The sequence below is a fragment of the Aphelocoma coerulescens genome, chromosome 1 (assembly GCF_041296385.1).
Source record: "Aphelocoma coerulescens isolate FSJ_1873_10779 chromosome 1, UR_Acoe_1.0, whole genome shotgun sequence".
NCBI lineage: Eukaryota > Metazoa > Chordata > Aves > Passeriformes > Corvidae > Aphelocoma > Aphelocoma coerulescens.
The window spans coordinates 11,018,357-11,037,692 of NC_091013.1; the positions used below are offsets into that span (position 1 = coordinate 11,018,357).

General features: G+C 40.9%; 1 long non-coding RNA gene across 2 annotated transcripts; it reads right to left on the minus strand.

The window, feature by feature from the left end:
• Window positions 1-952: 952 nt before the first annotated feature.
• Window positions 953-18,489, minus strand: LOC138117863 (uncharacterized). Of its 2 annotated transcripts, none has more exons than XR_011154897.1 (3): window positions 18,226-18,489; window positions 3,501-3,709; window positions 953-1,368 (listed from the first exon to the last, which is right to left on the minus strand). It is a non-coding gene; the product is annotated as an uncharacterized lncRNA (long non-coding RNA). The 2 variants fall into 2 exon arrangements; XR_011154900.1 differs by lacking the exon at window positions 18,226-18,489 and adding an exon at window positions 18,123-18,208.
• Between the last annotated feature and the right edge of the window lie 847 nt (window positions 18,490-19,336).

The following is a 19,336-nucleotide window of genomic DNA, read 5'->3' on the forward strand; positions in this document are numbered from 1 at the left end:
TTGTCAAATGAACCTTTATTTGTACCCCAAAAGGGCACTTTCATGGTCCTTCTAAAGACCCTGAAATTTGGTGCAGCTTGCACATACTCACTTGCATTCCAAGTTTTTGGGACTAAGATCCCCACATCAGATACATGGTGTGAAAAGAGGCTGGCTTAAGGAAACATGGGACAAGGAAAATGTTAAAAACAAACTGCTGCTTGTGTTGCTTTTGTTTGTGTATTTCCTAAGGGTCACAGATGGGTTTTTTTTATTTGTTAATTAATGCCCTGATTGTGGAACTCTGGTGCATTTATACATCTAATACGATTTCCATTCCAGTGTGCCTGAAGCTGCAAAGCAAGATCCTTTCACCTTCACCATTCAAAGACTGCAATATTGGTTTATGACCTCATCAGCTTCAGGTTCATCATCCTCTTGAGAAAAGCAAAGGGCAACTCTATCACAAAGAATCGCTGCAAGAAACAAGAAGGTCATGTGTGGAGCAGCGTGGGGCTGACTGCACCCCGTGAAGTACAGTGAGAGCTTTTAGGAGATGGCTGGGAGCTGGAGAAGAGAAGGCTCCAGAGAGACCTCATAGTGGCCTTCCAGCACTTGTAAGGGGCTTATAAAAAAGATGGAGAGTGACTTTTTCACAGATAGATAGTGATAGGACAACGGGGAATGGTTTTAAACTAAAGGAGGAGAGATTTAGATTAGATGCTAGGAAGAAATTCTTTACCCAAAGGGTAGTGAAGGACTGGAACTTCTAAGGTTGCCCAGAAAAGCTGTGGATGCCCCATGGCTCGAAGTGCTTAAGGCCAGGCTGGATGGGGACATGCACTGGGGCATCTGTAGAGAAAATCTGTGCTTTTTCTGCACAGCAGGAGAATATATTGGACTGTGTAGTGGTAGAATTAGATGAATGCAAAAAGAAGAAAGTGCCTTAGATATTATATTTTAATGTGTTTAAAAGTAGTCTTAACCTGATAGTGTACACAGAAGCAGCAGGAATAAACTCTAACATTTCTAATTTCTGTGCTGGTCAGTTTTTGTGTGCATCAGCAGACAAGCTTCCCAGGCATCTGATCTTCTGATCAGGATGGGTCTTTATTAACCCTCCTGTTTACAAAGGGATCCTCCTTTCCTGGCTTTGCGCTCTCTTCCCATGCAGAAATTCATTTAGAAGGCAAAATGGCCAGAATGCCCTTTTACTGTAACTGAATATGGACTTTCCTCAGGCCACTTCCTTCAAATCTTCCTTAAAATCCTCTTATTCACAGGGAGCAATTTCTGAGGTCATGTTGCCTTGACTTGTTTTGCTTTTCTGACCCAACTAAAGGCACGATAAAATTAATTCCAGTATATTTATGGCACCTGTAGCAAATCCTGCAGAAAACCAAAAAACATTCTGATAAACATACTAGCTTCTTGGTATGTTCAAATATGTAATGACAGCTGGAAGATATTCTCTGACTGCAACTCTGCTGAGCCTCTTGGCATCTGGGAGTGGGAAGCACCAGTAAGAATCAGCACCCAATCACATGCACCAGGACAGAGTCAGCTCCCGATCACATGTGCCACTTTAACAGAGCAGTAAAAGAGAGAAGCTCTAATCAGCTGGATTGGTATGTCTAGGCAGTCTTTTGAGGGATGCCACAGGCTGATGGTGAGATCAGACATCACCAATATCTGCACAGATGCTTGCAATTTCTGACAATACAGGCTCTGAAGGCATTGCCTTGGGACATCAGCATGAATGAATATTGTGGGTAAGGAGGAAAATACAACAAGATGTTTAAGAGCCTCTTTTCCTGGAGATATGTAGCAGCCTGCCTTGGAGTAATCACTTCTCAAAATCAACTGGTGATAGGAATTATTACATTTAGGTTTTCCTTTGTTTAAACCTCATCCTGGGAAAGAGTAAGAGGATTTGGATAAAAACCTAAACCTAGCTAATCTCTCAGGTTTTATGTTTCCTTGATTTGACTTTATTTTTAGTGTATTTTACAAATGAGATTCTTTTATCCGGGGAAGCCAAGTTTACATTATTTTTCTATCCCAGTTTGCATGAATTGACAAGGGTGGATGAGGCAGTCCACAGGTCTGTAATGCCATTCAGTTGTAGCAGGTTTTACAGTATTCACCCTGAAGCACATGCTACTCATGGCATTTTACTACTCTAAAGTATCACACTTGGAATTGCCCAAAAGAGAGCACTTTGGACTTTAAAAAGGGGCTCTATAACTATTCTCTCTGCCTTGGCTGTTTGCTGAATGAGTTCTTTTCTTACACGGTGAACACAATGTTTAGCAGGTGAAGTAACTCACCATGCACCACATTTGGATGTAATATGCACTAAATCCTGAGGTGAACAAATTCTCAGCTAAGGAATAGAGCATTTCTTAAACACCTACATACACAAGGATACTGATACTTTTTCAAAGATCTCAAAACAAGCCAGGATATAACAGGAAGGCAGCAAAACCACGGCAAAATGCTTAAAATGCAGCAGCAAGAGCACACGGCCCTGCCGACATCCCTATCTGTGCTCGTGACTGGCAATGCCAGTGGACGTGTGGCTGCCACACCTCCAGCACGTTCATTAGCATATGCACATTCACATGTCCCGTAAAATTTTATCCTATTTAGTGCAAATTGTCCTTCTGTTCCCTTGTACCCTTGTGTGCATGGAGGTGTCACCACAGAGCAGGCGAGAGGCAGGTCCAGAGCCTGTGCCAGCCATTTCTCTGCTGCTGGTGGACAACAGGCAGAAAAAATTGTAAAATACTGAAGGAAAGGAATAACAGCTGGTACATGCACCATCATGCTTTCTAGTAGCAAGAGGCCATTTGTTTTTCAGTTCATTTTCTAGCTGCTTACAGCAAACACAGCATCACATGCACCCTTTTCTCCTCTGCTGCTATTTGCAGCAATAGAAGCTTTCAGGTGCTCTGCAGCACCTTGCACTTATCTTGATTAAGGGTTTGCGCTCTCCATGGAGGGCCCATCACCAGCTTATTCAAAATGAGTTGTCTCAGACTTTAATTAATTTAACAGAACATATTTTATTTTATTTTATTTTATTTTATTTTATTTTATTTTATTTTATTTTATTTTATTTTATTTTATTTTATTATTTCCTCCCGTGATTCTTCAATCAAAAGACAGCTTTTCTGCTTTCTGAGGTGGTGAATACCTTCAAAACTACTGTTTAGGAAAAAACCCACAACACTTACAAATGGTTGCATTGTATTTTACTTAAAATCATAGAGACATGCTTCAGTCCTGCTAAACTGGCCTGCTGCTGAACCAGTTCTGCAGACATTACCTATCTGTGCATCCACTGCCACAAGAATACCAGCCATCAGCTGGCACAGTTTTCATTAAGAAGTTTGAAAAGCTGCTGTATTTTCTCTCTGCTTCAAAGAGAACTCAGATGAGCAGAAGCCAAGCAGTAAATCTCAAAAAAAGGGCTTTGTCTAAAGTATCACAGTAACCACAGTACTAACAGTGAATACCTGATGGAGGTAGTTGATTCCCAGATAAGCCCAAATCAATAAGTCAAGGATGAAGCTTGTGAGCATCAACAGTCTCCTTCCACCAGTGGCTGCAGCACAGGAGGGGGCAGGAGGTGGGCTCTGAGCAGGGCTGGTCTGGAATGTGCTTCCTAAATCGAATCCTTATCTATGCCTCTCACTGCAGCAGGAACACTCATGGCACCGAACAGCTGAAACAGAAAGCACAGAGAAAACAGAGTCTTTCCCAAAGCAATGGGTCTCCATCCTCCCTCACCAGCCTGTGACTATGGAAATTGTGGGAACTGTGAAAATGTTTTTTCAGAAATGTTTTCCTACAGAGCCAGCACTGAAAAAAAATGTGTTTTCCACAAAACCTCCATTTATTTCAGTGGCCCAGATTAAACAAAGTGATCTTAATTTTGCCTATTAATATGCCCTTAATTTTGGCCTATTCTGTACCTTAGTAAAACAGAGAGGGAGAATTTCTGCCCCACAGAAATCAAACCTTTCCTAACCTTGCTCTGCAGATGACTGTGTTTGTGGGCAGTTTGAATGGCCAGTCTGAACACAAGGAAAGCACAGAGCATTTTCAGCTGGAACCAACAGCTGAAAAACACAGGGGTAGATGATGGGGTGCTGAATAATGTATGCTGAAGAACGGAAGAATGGAAGTGAAATATTGGATGCTCAGCACTTATTTAAATTTTAAAAAAATTTTATTAAAAAGCAGGCAAAGAATGTGGAAAAGATATAGAGAAAATGAGTCCACATTTTTATGTCCACATCACTGGCAACATTTCTTAAGCTATTTATACTGATGTTTAAGACTTAAACTCCTTGACATTACTTCAAACAAGCAGGCAGGCTAATCAAACTGACAACAGGAGCTATAGCAACAGTTTGCTAGGAAAAACCCACTCATTATAGGTCTTTGTACAAATACAATCCAGTTAGATGAACTTAATACAAGGAGAAAACCTCTAGAAAGAAACCATTTTAATCTGAAAAGCAATTGTGTCACGTAAGTACCAATTCCAAATGACTGTAAGTGCCCTTCTGTCAAGATTTATAATTTTCAAGGATTTTTAGTACTATTAGATTTGTCCTTCATCCAGACAAGTGATCCCCTTCATGAGAGGGCACAAGCAGAAATCAGCCAAAGATCTTGCTGGTTAGAAGGACAGCAGTTTTGATAAGGTTCCATACAACTTCAATTGACACTGGTTGTGTATGTGACCACTGTGAGCAGAATGAGTGGCTCAGCACCAGGCACTTAAATGTTGCCCTCCACCAGATTCTCACATGCCCGGATTCACATGCCCTCACATTCCTTTGCTGGCTCCCCTTCTGCAGATATGTGATGACACACTAACTGGGGGAGGTGTAACATCAAAATATGTGAGCTGCACATCAAGTCTTGATGCTTAAAGCACCAAAATAATGGTTTCCTTTTCAGAGACACTGAAGTCCTGCTGAACCACTGCTGTGTTGGAGGAGGTGAGAGCATGGCAGAGCTTCCATCCTTTTCCACACGGCAGCTCTGCAGTTGGTCTACTCAGATGCTTTGAGATTAAGAAGGAACTTGTGGAAGGAGGGACTGCAGTTATTTAGATTTAATCTGACTCTTGGTATGCAACACTAAAATGTCAAGACAATAGATTTTGCATTATTTTTCTCTAAAATTCAGGGAAGTTGCCTTGGTTTCACATTTTTTCTTCTTCAGCCAGGCTCTTCACTGTGAATTAAGAAGTTGACTTGGCTCTGTGATTTGAAAGGCTGGAGTTTCTTTTTCTACATATGTGCATATCTCATCAGTTGCAAAACCATGTGAACCCCATGGCAGCCCCCCGAGGGCACGGCAGGACTGACAGCAGCCCTGCCAGCAGTACAAGGAGGTGCAGCACTGAACTCACAGGTGACTCTGCTGTGACACACACAGCTGTCCAGATAGGGGCATTGACATTGACATTGATAGGGGAACCTGTGAATAAGAATGCTTGTCAATTATGAATTTGTGAATTTAGGCCCTGTTTACTCAACTTGCCCTTAAATCAAGTTTCAGATTGGAAAAACATGCCAAATGCTGTTATTTTTGTCATTTAACACATTGTGACTTAAGAATGTTAAAAAAACCCCAAGGCACATGTTATGCCAATTAGCTGCTTTCAATAGTTGAACACATCTGAATAATAAATTCAGTTACAACCTTTGTGTGTGTGTTTTGCAAATAGGATGACACAAGGCCATACTGATGTTTATTTATCGGAGGATATACACTTAATGTGAGAAAAAAAACCCTTTTCCCACAGTGAAGTCCAGCCATACTCATTTCTTGCACAGGCCTGGAGGAACTGGTAGTCTCTTAGAGAGATTAACTGGTTTGTGATAAACTCTTGTTCAAAGCTCTTGAGGTAGAAAAGACAGACATGCTGTGAATTATAACATGTCCTCTTTCTAATTTGAATTAACCTATGTTCCTTTAATTTTTTAGTTTCTATTTTTTTTTGCTTTCACTGAAAAGCCATATGAAAATCAAAACACCAGTCTTTAATAAAACTTGTAATGATTTGTTATTTATACTCTATAAATATATTAATGTTTGTTGAAATTTTTCTCTGCAGGTAAATGAGTCCAACAACTGTATTCTCAGCTCCAGACAGAACACAAATTGTTTACACATGTATATTCAGTGAAAAGATGAAAATTTTCCTACTTTGTTTCCCCAATATCTGACTATTCTGAAGGCATGAAAATAAAACTTTGAGCATTGGACTCATAGACTAAGTAAACAAAGCATAGGGGAAATCTTGACTCCTTTACAGTTGTTGTGTTATAATTCCTCCAGACTGACCTGATCACTCTTGTCATAACCTTCTATTTAATTATGAGCCAAATAATTACTTTGCACTAAGCATTGCATAAACTTCATATTAATCAATTTAGGGCACTAGAAGCAATTCCTGTTGAATCCCTATTTATCAAATTTACCATAAATGAAAAGCAGGACACTTTAAAACACTGGCTGAAATTAAGGAAGCCTGGAGGCAGTGCTTCTTTGCAGCTGTCCACGCAGCCCCGCTGGTTTATGCCAGCTCTGAGGTGTCCCCTGGTGGTTATAACAGTAGCAGGACCAGCCACTAACTGGCCAAATCTTTCCTGAGAGATTAGATCAAATGCCCCAAAATGCAGAAAATGGATCAGTTTAGATGTAGGTAAAACATAAGAGATTTTAATTAAACAACAACAACAACAAAACTGAAAAAGCTTTTATATGATGAATTTTTTTCTTTAATTGTTGCATGGGGAGCTGCCCACTCCTGAGGGTTTTCTGTGTCATCTAATACATCTCTTGCTATGTCAGGGACCTAGTGTGACCTCTTTTCCTGAGCCACATTACAACTGCTTTGGTTATATTTTGCTTCAATATAGGAAGTACTGGCAAATACTCTGTGCCCTGCAATGTTCAGGTGTTTGCAGTGTCATGCAAACCTCATTCACGTTACACAATGAGCAGCCCCTGGAATAGTTTGCTCCCTTCTGAATCTACATTCCTCAAAATATTTCCTTGCAGAAGCTAAGCTTTATGATCTTGCCTTTTGGCACATCCTGTGCAAAGCTATGCTTATTCAAACATACACTTTTTACTACACTATTGATGCTCAAAACAGTAAGAACAGTAAGAACAAACATAATATAACCCTAGTGCAGCAGAGGAATTGCAGGTCAGAGATGTGAAGCCCCGTCTCACAGATACTTACTACAGAGAAAATCTCTGTAGGGTAAACATTGTCTGGGTTAAAAGTAGAAAAGGAGTATGGACAGAAGGATAGAATAAATCAGCATCTTAGGAAAACTTGAAAATGTGACCCGTGCTCTGTCTGTTCCGTTGACACTTGGTTCCTCACCTCTGACTGCAAATATGTATCTGAGGCTTGAGGGGATAGTAGGGTATAAAGTTTTGATTTGAGCTCACATGGCATGGCATGCCAAGAGAAATACAGCACTCAGGTCATCCATCTCAAATTAGTACCGATAAAACTTTTATGTACTTTCTCTGAGACTTATGTGATGCTCTCATCTCAGTGCTAGTGGAGAACCATATAGCATCAAGTGCCTACACCACGCTGCCATGATTCTGTCTCTGTTTCAGATGTTTTGGGTATTACTGCCCTGGAAGCTGCAAAAAGGATGTAACTAACAAAAATGCATGGAGATATGAATGTTTTGAAGTTATTATTGAAGCAATTGTTTTATCTCTCTGTTGGAAGCCGCGCAGGACGAGGAGCCCAGATCCCCGGCGGGGGGAGCGAGAAAGAGAATCCAAACCAATATGGTTGAATAAATGAACTCCGTTTATTAGCAGTCTAAAGGCACTTATATAGTATACCAGCTTATTAGCTCCTAAGTGGCTTAAAGCTTATCAAGACACATTTCTATTTCTACATAATTGGACCTACATTGGCAAGTTTCCACAGTCTTGCTATGATCAAAAGAATTTTGTGCTCATCTCCTTTGTATCACTCCTAGACAGCACAGCTGCAAGTTCTTTACTCCCTGTTTTTTCTCAAGCTGATTGTTTTCCTTTGCACAGGGACTTTCCCATGGAAAGTGTCTCTCACACACAAGCCTAAAAACTTCCAGCCCTATTGCTTGCACAGTTCTTTTATTGATCCCAATAATTCTATTCCCCAACATCTCTCTGCCTAAAAACCAAATATTTTATTTCTCCCAGGCCACGATGTCCCAACCACGCAAAATGCCGAAGATGGTCCCCAATAAAGGAAGTCTCAGTGGTGGAAAGCAAAACATGCTGTGGTGCTTTACTATAGTATTGTGAGTGGCATAGCCACAGACTGACATTGAGGTGCAACTACTGCAGCCCACCTGCAAACCCATGGCACCAGTTCTGCTGTTCTTCAGAGATGCCTGACCAGGAGCGAGGAGCCTGGGGAGGCCACAGGCAGCAGTGTCCCTCTGACACTGGATATTCAGGGCATAATCCTAACCACCCTTTACTAGCCTTAAAGGGATGGAAGCAGGGGTTTTTGAGCATGAGAACGTACTGACTTTAACAGCTACATAGACATTTTTAGAGTTAGAAATAGATGCTATATAGTACATAGAGAAACTGAAAATATCTCTGTTCTGGTAGTTGTACTTGAAACCTTGTGCATTTTTAAACTTTTTAATAGTGACAGACTGAATATTACTTTTTTAAATGTGGGGAAAAAAAGCAATATGAGAGAAAGAGAAAAAATTGTAAGATCAGTAATGAAAAGAGGCTGTTTCAATGTGCTGAGTCCTTGAAAATTAGAGTTAATCCCAGAGAAAAGGAGTCACAGGTAAAGGGCAGGTGCATAAATCATTAGCACATTAATCTGTGCAATAACCTCATATTTACTGTAGCTGTCTGAGGGAGCTTAATTTATTCTCCTTCTGCTCACAGAATAACAACAGTTTTGGCCAGAGGTCTTTCTAATCAGTTATCTGCATTTGGCTGAACTTACTTACTCAGGAATACACTCCCTGATACAAAATGGCCCACTCCGTTTCTCCTCCATTTTTAATACATTTTTTGAAAGGAAACTTGTCTCTGTGAAAAGATCACCCAGCAGGGATCAAAAAACTGACAAATACCACTGAGTTGTCAGGCTTAACACTCTCCTTTTGTCTTTCCCATTTCCTTCTGCCCCAGCTGTTTTCCTTAGTGGTGTAATGAATAGGCCAATTGATTTTGGTTTTAGTACAAGCTCCTTGCAGCTGCTGTTTTTAAGTATGAATTGGTCACTGAAACCCATGTTCATCATTGTGCCTCGAAGTTCTTCCTCTAGCTAATGTTGCCAGACTTAAATGTCTTGTTTTCAGCTGCATATAGTAAGCTTTAGCATTTGCACCAAAAATTTCAAGACTTGAGGCTTGATTTGAGTTGTCCTTATTGTTGATTTTAAGCTTATAAGTCACTGTGATCCAGCTGTTTCAGGGAATTAAGGGAAAGTGTTGGTTGTAAAAAAAAAATGAGGTATGACAGAGAGGGTCATGCTGGTGTCATCAGCATGCCCTGATCACTGTCAGGAAAATCTACCCACTCAAGTGTCATAAGTGGTGAGCATTAAAAAAGCAGAGTTTGTTTATAGCTGATAAAGACTCATTAGGGGGTTGACAGTGAATTTTCCAAACATGATTTAAACAGTTCTGAACAGTCCATGGCAGCAACTAATTAAACTTTTAAGAAGTGGAAGAAAGAAAAAAGGAAAGATAGAAAAACAGAGGTAGAGAAGAAAGATCTGGGTCACCACCAGGGTTCCAGTGCTGTCTCTGGTCCAGTTCCTCCGGGTGGTGGGTACAAACACAGCCCCCTCTGTTGTGCTATTTATGGCATATGCACATTTTGTTATTCTTGAACCTGGAAGGGGGCTGGGGGCTGTTGTGGTTTAAATTCCCTTCCTCCCCATTGGAGATGCAAACGCAATGCTGTCTCAAACTTGTTTTTAGAGATAGTCACCAAGATAAAGAAGTCAGTCCCCCAAAAATGATATCCTGCCTCCACAAGACCCTTTTTTCTAACCCTACTTTTTCACATTGGTATGGTAACATTCCCTTTTTCTTCTGTGCAGTGTTTGAGACATTAATTCCTTTAAGTTTACATTAACTCTTTCAGGTTTGCAGTCTCTCACAAGAAGCACATCCATGATGACTCACTATGCTAAATTTCACTTGCCACCACACAGCTGAGAACTCCTGAGTCTCAGTCTATGATCAGATTTTCTTTTATTGATGAGAAACTATTTTTCACAGAGTCAGAAACATCAAGTAAACCTGAAAGGAAAATTAAACACAGAAGAGAGCTGGGGAACATACAGACTGCATAAATGCTTCAAGTCTTGCCTTGTATTCCACTTTACTCCATGGGAAACTGTGCCAAAGCACAGACCTGCAAACTGAGCCTCAAGGTGTCAGGGAAAAGGGAACAAACTCTGCAACTATGTGTATAATTCCTCATAAAAGGAAGAATTCTTGCTCCATAAGCTGATCCAGCATACTGATGTGGTGCAGCAGGACGAGACAGCCAGACAGTACTGGCGGCTTACAAAGCTTTTCAGAGTTTGGCACTCTGGCTTCTGTCAAGAGATTGCTTAAATTAGGGGTGAGCACACATGAAGCTCTTCAGTGGTGCACAGCACAAAAAGCATTGCCAGCACCTTTTCACAGGAAAACACAGACAGCACATTAGGACTGGGGAATGATCCTCTTGTCTGGCTCAGGAAATCCAGACCATACCCTCACTGACTGCTCTCTGCCCTCACTGGCTTCTCACCTGTGAAACTGGGCAATACTGCCTTTTGGCAATGTGCTTCCCATGTGAAACTGGTGTGAACCAGCAAGTGATTATTATTTATTGCTACTCACAGTTGATACATCTAAACTGGGGAACCTGAGAAATGAACACATGGATGCGTGGCCAAGGAGAAAGCTAAACTGCACCCCACTGAACCTCCACTCATGATATGGGGCTTGGGAGATGTGGTCAAACACACTCATCCTACAGTTTAGAAAGAGTCTATTTAGCAACTGGCCTCACCCTTAATCCCTGTTAATTTAGTGGGACACTTTTCAGAACTGAATTTCCACAAATGAGTGGAACTGCTCCAAGAGTACCAGTCCATCTCCAAATGCTCAGAACTGGATACATGCTAGAAATGCAAGTTGTGTTTACTTTCCACTGCTAACGTACACAAATCAGAAGCGCAGAATAAAAGTGCTTTCCCATGTTAGGCTTTTTTCCTTAATCTTTTTCTGAAAGAAAAGATACACAAATTATTTTATACACCTCTATTGAAAATGTCTGAAAAATGTCATTGCATGCCACCGGTTTTGGACACATTTCTGTCAGAAGCACCCAGGTAGCAGAGGATGGATGATTTATGTGTTGCTGCACTGTACTGACACAGATTGCAAAGTAAGTAGCACAAATATCAGTTTAAGAAAGGAAGTTAAAACTGCCTTCTAATACAGTTTTCAGGTGAGAACACGTATAAGACAGTATATAAATAGAAAAAAAAAAGAATAAAAAAAGGTAAAATGAAGATACTATTAGGTAACACAGGCCAAATTCTTTTTTTACTTAATGTCTTTTCATTTAGTAATTCAAGACCCATGTGCTTCTTAAAGCACAGTATAAAATCTATAAAAGCAACTAAAGCAGTCATTCAAACACTGTTTTCATGTCTGCAGCACACAGCAAGTGATGAGGGTCACTGCAAGCTTACAGCCACTGCCACTGAGAGGGGAGTTTGGTCAATGAGACCTCGAACGACTGGACTATCCATTGATTCTAATGCTTTTCAGTTCATGACTCCTTTCACTGAAATGAACTTTCCAAAGACAGGGTGAGAATATTCTTTTTCAAGATCTGACATTTACTTTTCTCCTCTTCCAATACACTGAAGTAATCTCTCAGTGGAGATCACAACAATACACCACCAGATAGCCCAGCACTTCCTGCCACCTTCTTCATTTTCTAATTTGTTTTTGCACACACCCGAACTCAAAAAGGTCAGCTCATGAACACTGCACACTCCTTTTGCTCTTCAGAGCTAGGCCGGTTTGGAGCAGCAAGCACAGGTTGAAAATGGGCAAATAGGAGCTGCATTGCAGTGGTGACAGTGCTGCTGCATGGGGCATCTGGGCACTTGTCCCCTCTGATGCCACCAGAGCCCCATGGCGACAGCCCATGCAGCCAGCTGGGGCTTTGGATGGAACTCAGGTGGAACTCGCATAGAACCAGAGAGTTTATGACCTTTGGAAGAAGAGACAGACACTTGGGAAGACTACACAGCCTTTGTGGTGTTGGGCAGAGTGAAAATCAGAAGGGCCAATGCCTGACTGGAAGTTAATTTGGCCAGTGCCCTAAAAAGACAATAAAAACTGTTTCCATAACTACATTAGCAACAAAAGGGGGGCTCAGGAGAACCTTCAAACTTTACTGGATGGAGGAAAAGTGACAGTGACAAAGGAGAAGGAGGAAGATGCTGAAGTACGTAATGCAAGGCCTGCTACACTACCCCAATCTCCTCCCAGGGCAAGATGACCCACTTAGCAGATGAGAGAAAGGCTGAGAGTATTGATTCCCTGTAGTTTAGAAAAGTGTTTAACACTGTTTCTCACAGCAACCTCCTGGAGAAACTGACTGCTCATAGTGTGCTCTTTTCTGGGTAAAACACTGGCTGTGGGGCTGGGCCCAGAGTGTGGTGGGGAATGGAGTCACATCCAGCTGCCAGACAGACACCAGTGGTGTTCCCCAGGGCTCAGCACTGGGGCCAGGCCTGTTTCATAAGGATGACTGAGGGAGCTTGAGGTGTTTAATCTGGAGAAGAACAAGCTCAGGGGTGACCTCACTGCTCTTTACATCTTACTGGATGTGGCACTTGGTGCCATGGTCTAGCTGAGGAGGTGGTGTTAGGTTAGACGGTCTTTGACTTCCACTCTGTCAACAAGCAGTTAAATCTCTGCTGAGTCTCAAGAACCAATAACAAATGGGCAAATTAGAACAAAATGTGGCTGGAGAGAGGAGCCATGCAGAGATACTGCAGCATTTTTCTCTGAGGCCAGGCAAGGAAGGAAAGCAGCTGAATTATTACTGTTATTGAGGCAGGTGCAGAAACAATTACAGGAAGAAAAGGAGAAAAAACAAAAATTGTAAGAAAAGATAGAGATGATGCTGAAGCAGGCTGCTAATCCCCCAGCATTGTACAGATTAGAAAACTCATTACATCTCCTGAAGGAAGTGGAAATACAGGGAGTGATCCCTGTGATAAGGAACTAGGGGGAAATGATCCTTTATCTTTTCCAAATCCCCCCTGCCATGTGCATGAAGCCAGATCCACTATAAAACTTTGGGGTGGATGGGGAAACCACACCCAGAAAATTACCCAGTTTGATCCAATTCAGGTGGCTAATTTGCAAGAGCCCTAACTCAGGCAGGATTGAAATCCAGCAAATGGAATCCTATCAATGCAGACATAATAATGGCCCATACATTCAGATTCCAGTTGGTTCCTGTCAACTACAGTTGACAATTTCTAACAGATGCAGGAGAACAACACTCAGTGCAGCAGGATGCTGAGAATGGGTGCATGACCCAGATGGCAACGAGTTAAAATCACTGGAGTAAATGGAGCAAGTGTTACCTGGTGAACCGAGAACTTACAGCTCTTGGGTGAGAGCAGATGTCGGTCACTCACCTTGCAATTTAAGATCACAGTGGAAACATTTTGGGTTTCAGTGTTCTAAACTATGGAACCTGGTGTCTGCTGGACAGCAGTGTGCGGTCCTTCAGTTCGACGTTACCCCTAACACTAAAAGAAATCCAGAGGCTGCAGTGCACTTGCTCCATGGGGTGCCTGCATTCCCTGGTTCAAGGATTTCTGGTGTATCACAGGGCTGGATTTTGTTGTGGTGCAAGGTGGAATTCCTGAAGTTGATTTGGCCCCACTAAAAGCTGCAGTACCAACACTGCAAACCTAACAGCCACAATAAAAGCAGCCAAGTGCTGGGGCATTGATGGGGTGGTACCAGACTGCAATACAAACTGTAAAAAAATGCCCTGTCTCTGAGAATTCCATGTTAAACCTGAGATGAGAGACAGAAGCAGTCACTAGAGGGAGACAGTGCAATTTCATAGAACAACAACTCCAGAAAACTTTTCAGTTGAAAAATTAGTAACAAGCCAGAAAATCTATGCCTGTGGGTCTCATGGGTTAATTCACTGGTATTACCTTGCCTAGTGAACTCAGAAGTACAGGATCAACAGCAACATTTGCCAGTGTTGGAAGAAGATAATAGATATTACATAAAAAAAGAACTAGCCTGTCCATTTTTCTGTTTTAAAGCAGTATTCACCTCTAAAATGCTTTTTCTGAGAGCCTAAGAGAAAAGACTGTCATACTGTCTGTACCTGAGTATATATTGCATGACTAAAAACTCTTCCTCCTCAAGTGATAACTCCTTTTATTTTGCATTTTTAGCCTCTGAATGAATTACTGTTCATTTAACCATGAAGAAATTAAGGGCCCTGGTACACATTTTCCTAACCCCTACTGACTCCTGATCTATGAAGTACTTAGTGATTTACAAATTTATTTGAAAGCAACAGACAAGCTTCTTCAGAAACAAATCTTTGTGACCTACGAGGAACTGAGGAAACATGATGAGGCAGTCATAGAAATACATTTTTTATGCATTGGATTTAAAATACATTCAATTTTAAGGTCGAGGCAGGAAAGTTTACGAATTCACAAACTGCAGTTGTTCCTCTTCTTCATTCTCACTTCTTCCCTGTAGTTCTCTGTGTCATCCCTTTCCCCACTCTTCTTTGCCTTATGTTGCCTGTGTCAGCATCATCGATGACCTAAGGTTTAGCTTTCTGCGTGTGTCCAATTGCAGACCAGTCAGCTGAGTCTAATGAACAATGCTAAGAGAGGGGCAGCACAAATGATGACCATTTCACAAACAGCTTCATTAAGACTAAGACCTGGATAAAGCAAATTGCATGCTGGATTCTTTGCCAGGAGTGCCCAGGTCAGTGAAGTCAACAGGTTTAACAGTAATGAGGAAATGCTGACAAAACACTGACTGAGGGTTGGCAGTAAAATACTAGTTCCTGAGAGGGACTGTGAAAGGCTTGAACATACTGCTGCCTCCAGGATGTCCTCATACTTCTCAAAGGTTTTTCCAGAAAATTCCTATTAGTTTAGATGTGCTGTGTTAGCAATATTGTTCCAAGAGAGAATTGTTTATGCTAATCTAATCACCGTTACTCACTCATAGCAGTATTTACACCGGGAGCTACCTAGCATGGTTATTTCAGTTTTTATAAAAATAATAACTAAAATGACACAAACATAATTTTAGATGGACCTAGAAGTGTGCAAAATCAGCACTGGATGCAAAAGGTGATAGTCCAATATAAGACATTTGTAAGACGCTTTACCAATATCCATGATAAGTGTAATTTATGGGGAAAATGCTGCTGCCCAAGGCCTGCTATCTGTTTATCTTTCAGACCCTTTTGAGAAAAAACTAAAGCATAATGAGCTTTGAACTATTTTGTGTTCTGAGTCTTCAGGGGAAATAATAATTCTACATGCTTCTCCTTCTGCCACTTGTGACAGCACTGAAAACATCCTCCTTGCTAGTTCTGCTTGCAGCCTCCAAGGGCTGCCCTCTAGTGTGACAAAGAATGTTTGTTATTTTCTTTTACGAAAATCACAAGTTTACTTTTTTTGTTAAAACTTTAAGAAAAAAAAAAACCCTTATCCTCTCTTCAATCCTTTCATCTGCTTTAATCTTATTCAAATGACAAAGGTAATTACATAAATTACAAAGAGTGAAAAGTGGTGTATTCATTTACTCAGGGCTGAAAATGAAGGGAATGAATATTCAAAGCAGTGTGATGTACCACTCTGTGAGGCAAAACCACATCAGCAATCTGAATTAACTGTTTATTGGCAGCACCTCTGAACTGGATCTGGTGTTTTTGAGTAGTAATGTCACCTGTCACCTAGTTCTCACTGATGTCAGCAGTCAGATGGAAGAGTGAACTGCCAGCTCCTGCCTTTCACCAGAAGCAAAATACCACACAGAGCAGTTTGCCTCCTTCTAAATTCACAGGATCTGGACAGATTCTGTAAGAATGAAAAGCATTTCTTGTGGAAACCCAGTTTCTGCTAAATTGGGTTTAAATGCACTTCTGCCTCAACCCCAAGCATTACACATTCTCAATATATTTTTAAACATTCAAAGAAAAAGGACAGTTCAGAAACCCTACAGCTGGCATGCCTTAGTGGGTTTTTCCAAATCCTTGCCCCTTGTCACAGTATTCACATTTTTCTTAGTTTGGGAGATTAGTTTGGTGCTGCCCTGGAGGAAGAGGTGAATTAATCTGCCTGATCCAACACAAAGAGCATGAATGCTCTGTGATGGTGGATGTGATTTTTAAAAGAAACAAGGTCAGCTAAGCCATGAGTGAGCAGTATACTCCTGAAGCAGTATGGATTGGAAACCCTCTGCCAAACAGACCTTTCTTGTCTCAGAGGAAGGATCTCTTGCTTTTTTGTCCTTGAGCTCTGATTTGTGATTTTGCTCGAGGGAAGAAGTGAAGAGCAGGCTGCTTGAATCATTTCAATTAACTGGTTTCCATATCTTTAGAGCCGCCTGAACAGGCTTCTGTGTCATTACCAGGACTCTGCCTATACACACTATACACCAAAAATTCTTCAGACGGGAAAGCAGATCAGATTTGGGTGAAAAGTTGCATGAAGTTCCTAAAGCAGATAAACTAGCTGTCCAGCTTAGTGTGCAATCCACAGATTATTACAGAAGGTGGGCTCTGCTCCAGTTTCCATCCCTTTAAAACCCCTCTCTGGTGGGTCCTTCTTTGGCAGAGTAATAAAATTTATCTGCAGAAATACTTTCAATGTTTATTTCAGAGCAACCTTACTGGATTTATTTACTTTCTAACAATTACTTCAGGCACTTCAAAATACTGTTAATAACTCAGATAACTAGCAAGAAGAATGCATAATTTATTTATATTCACTTGCCACTCCCAACTTAATTCAAGGTGTCATCTACAGATAAGAACTACTGCCACTAGTTTCATGCCTCTGTATGACACAGTAGACATTTGGAGAGATCATTAGGCTGATGGTCTCTGTATCCCATGTTAATTCTAGCTTTTTACTGTTTCTGAATGCCATTCATTTATTACTGTGGATACAATTTCTGAAAATGCAATAATGTTGGGAATCCCTAGATTGCTGTAAATTAGGGAATAACCCTTTTATTTTCCAACAGGTGTTATTCAAATGTCACTACAAACCTCTATACCCCTGTTGCAAACTACAACATATTTTTCTCCTTGTTATTTGAAGGCATTCATCCAAAATTCCATGCTACCAAACATTAATTTGTTAAAAAACCAGTCTGGTTTTCTTCTACCACAATGTTTTGTTCAGTCATTGTAATAACTATTCATATCCTTACCCTAATTAGCATTATATTAACATGGCCTCATATCCTCACTGCTAATGCTCCACCTACCACATGCAGAATAGCTGCTCTCACCAACAGGTAGTTACACTGCTTTGCTGGAAATTGTTGCGCTCAGAATTGCACTAGACCACTTCAAAGCTATTAAACTTAGGCATCAATCTAGCTTTCACCAGAAGTGCTTCTGAAGTGTTTCTTTTTCTAAATTGTTTCTTTTTTCCTCTGGTTCTTCCTGAGTGTGAAATTAAAAGAAACGAAGAAGCATCTGTGGGCTGTTCTGCAGTTTCTGCTGCCCTCTGATGGGCACAATGCTAGAGCAGCTTCGGGAACTCGCTAATTTTACTGTGCTGTGCTTGTTCAACGTGAGGGATTTAAGCTCCTCTTTCTGCTCCTCAAGCGAAAACTAAGCAAATACAAGCGAATACATGAGTTGTTGTTTATGCCCTCTCTTTCTTAGGTGGTCATTTGTATTTATGTAAAGGAAAGGAAAAAGAAATATAGTTACTCGTTTCTTTAAGAGAAAGAAAAGAAAAAATAAGGGATTTTAGGTTTCAGCTTTGGCATGGTTCTTACTTGTATTTCAGCTTAAGTGCGTGGCCTCTCTGCAATCAGCCTAAACCTGGTGCACCATGAGATTAAACACTGTATGCTTGCTCTCCATCATAGAGTAACTTACCAGTTTCAAGCTGTCCTTTTTAGGTTTGAAGCCTCCCAAAGACACTTGTTTTGCCACACCTTGTCAGGTGGATCTTGTTCCTGCTTTAAAGTCCTTGCTCCTCCTAATTGCACGTGTGGTAGGAGCCAAACTCTTGTCTGCAACTCGAGCCTTGCACCAAGTGTTGATCCACTGAAGGTACCCACTCCTGCCCAAACCTTTCCCTCTCCCTGAAAAGGCTGAGATCTCCACTCATGCCTCCTCCCACAGCATACCAGTAGTTACTGCTGGTAAAAACCCATATTTTTTTCAAAAGGTACAGCTATTATGCTGCATCCTTGACCAAGTTGTGTATGTAAACTCCTTCATGAAGAGAATGGGTGGCAAAACCAAAAAAAAAACCCTGTAACACTAGTGGCAAATTTCATAAGCATCAGCAAAGACAACAGTACGTTAAACATGATCTTAATTTGTGACATGCCTTTGAAGCTATGCTACATGCTAAGAATGCTGACACCATATACGTGGCATGTTCTATGCCCTCATCTGCACTGCTCTGCATACAACATGAACGGGCAATCGCCCTCAGAACTGAGAGAATCCAAATCAAAGCCAAGTCAAATATATATATTTATTCATATCACGGATGGAAATTATCAGGCTAAGAAAGTTTAGAATAGCAAGATGTTTTCCTTTGAAATAAATAAAGCAAATTTCCATGGTTTATTTTTAACATATTTTTATTCTTTTGAAGGACTTCTAATAAGAATTTCCAGTGAAATCTCCTGTTTACTCTCATGTCACACATACACTTGACAAAATGAAGTCAAAACTTCTCTCTATGACTGACTATGGTAGCCAAGCCTTGGTTCTAATTATGACAGGTACAGTAGGCAACTACTGCTGATAGCTCTTTTAGCCTATTTGGATTTCTGTTAAAGCCATTGGCAAGGATGCTGTTTATTTAATTAACTTTCTAGAGACCACTTTCTCTGACACAACTGTAGCCACTCCAATCTGGACAAAGACTTTACCTCTAGAAAGAACTATTTCTGTCTGATAACTTTTCCTCATCCCAATTAACTTTAGCCTGTAATCTGTATGTAGTTCTTTACTGTGTTGCAATTATGCT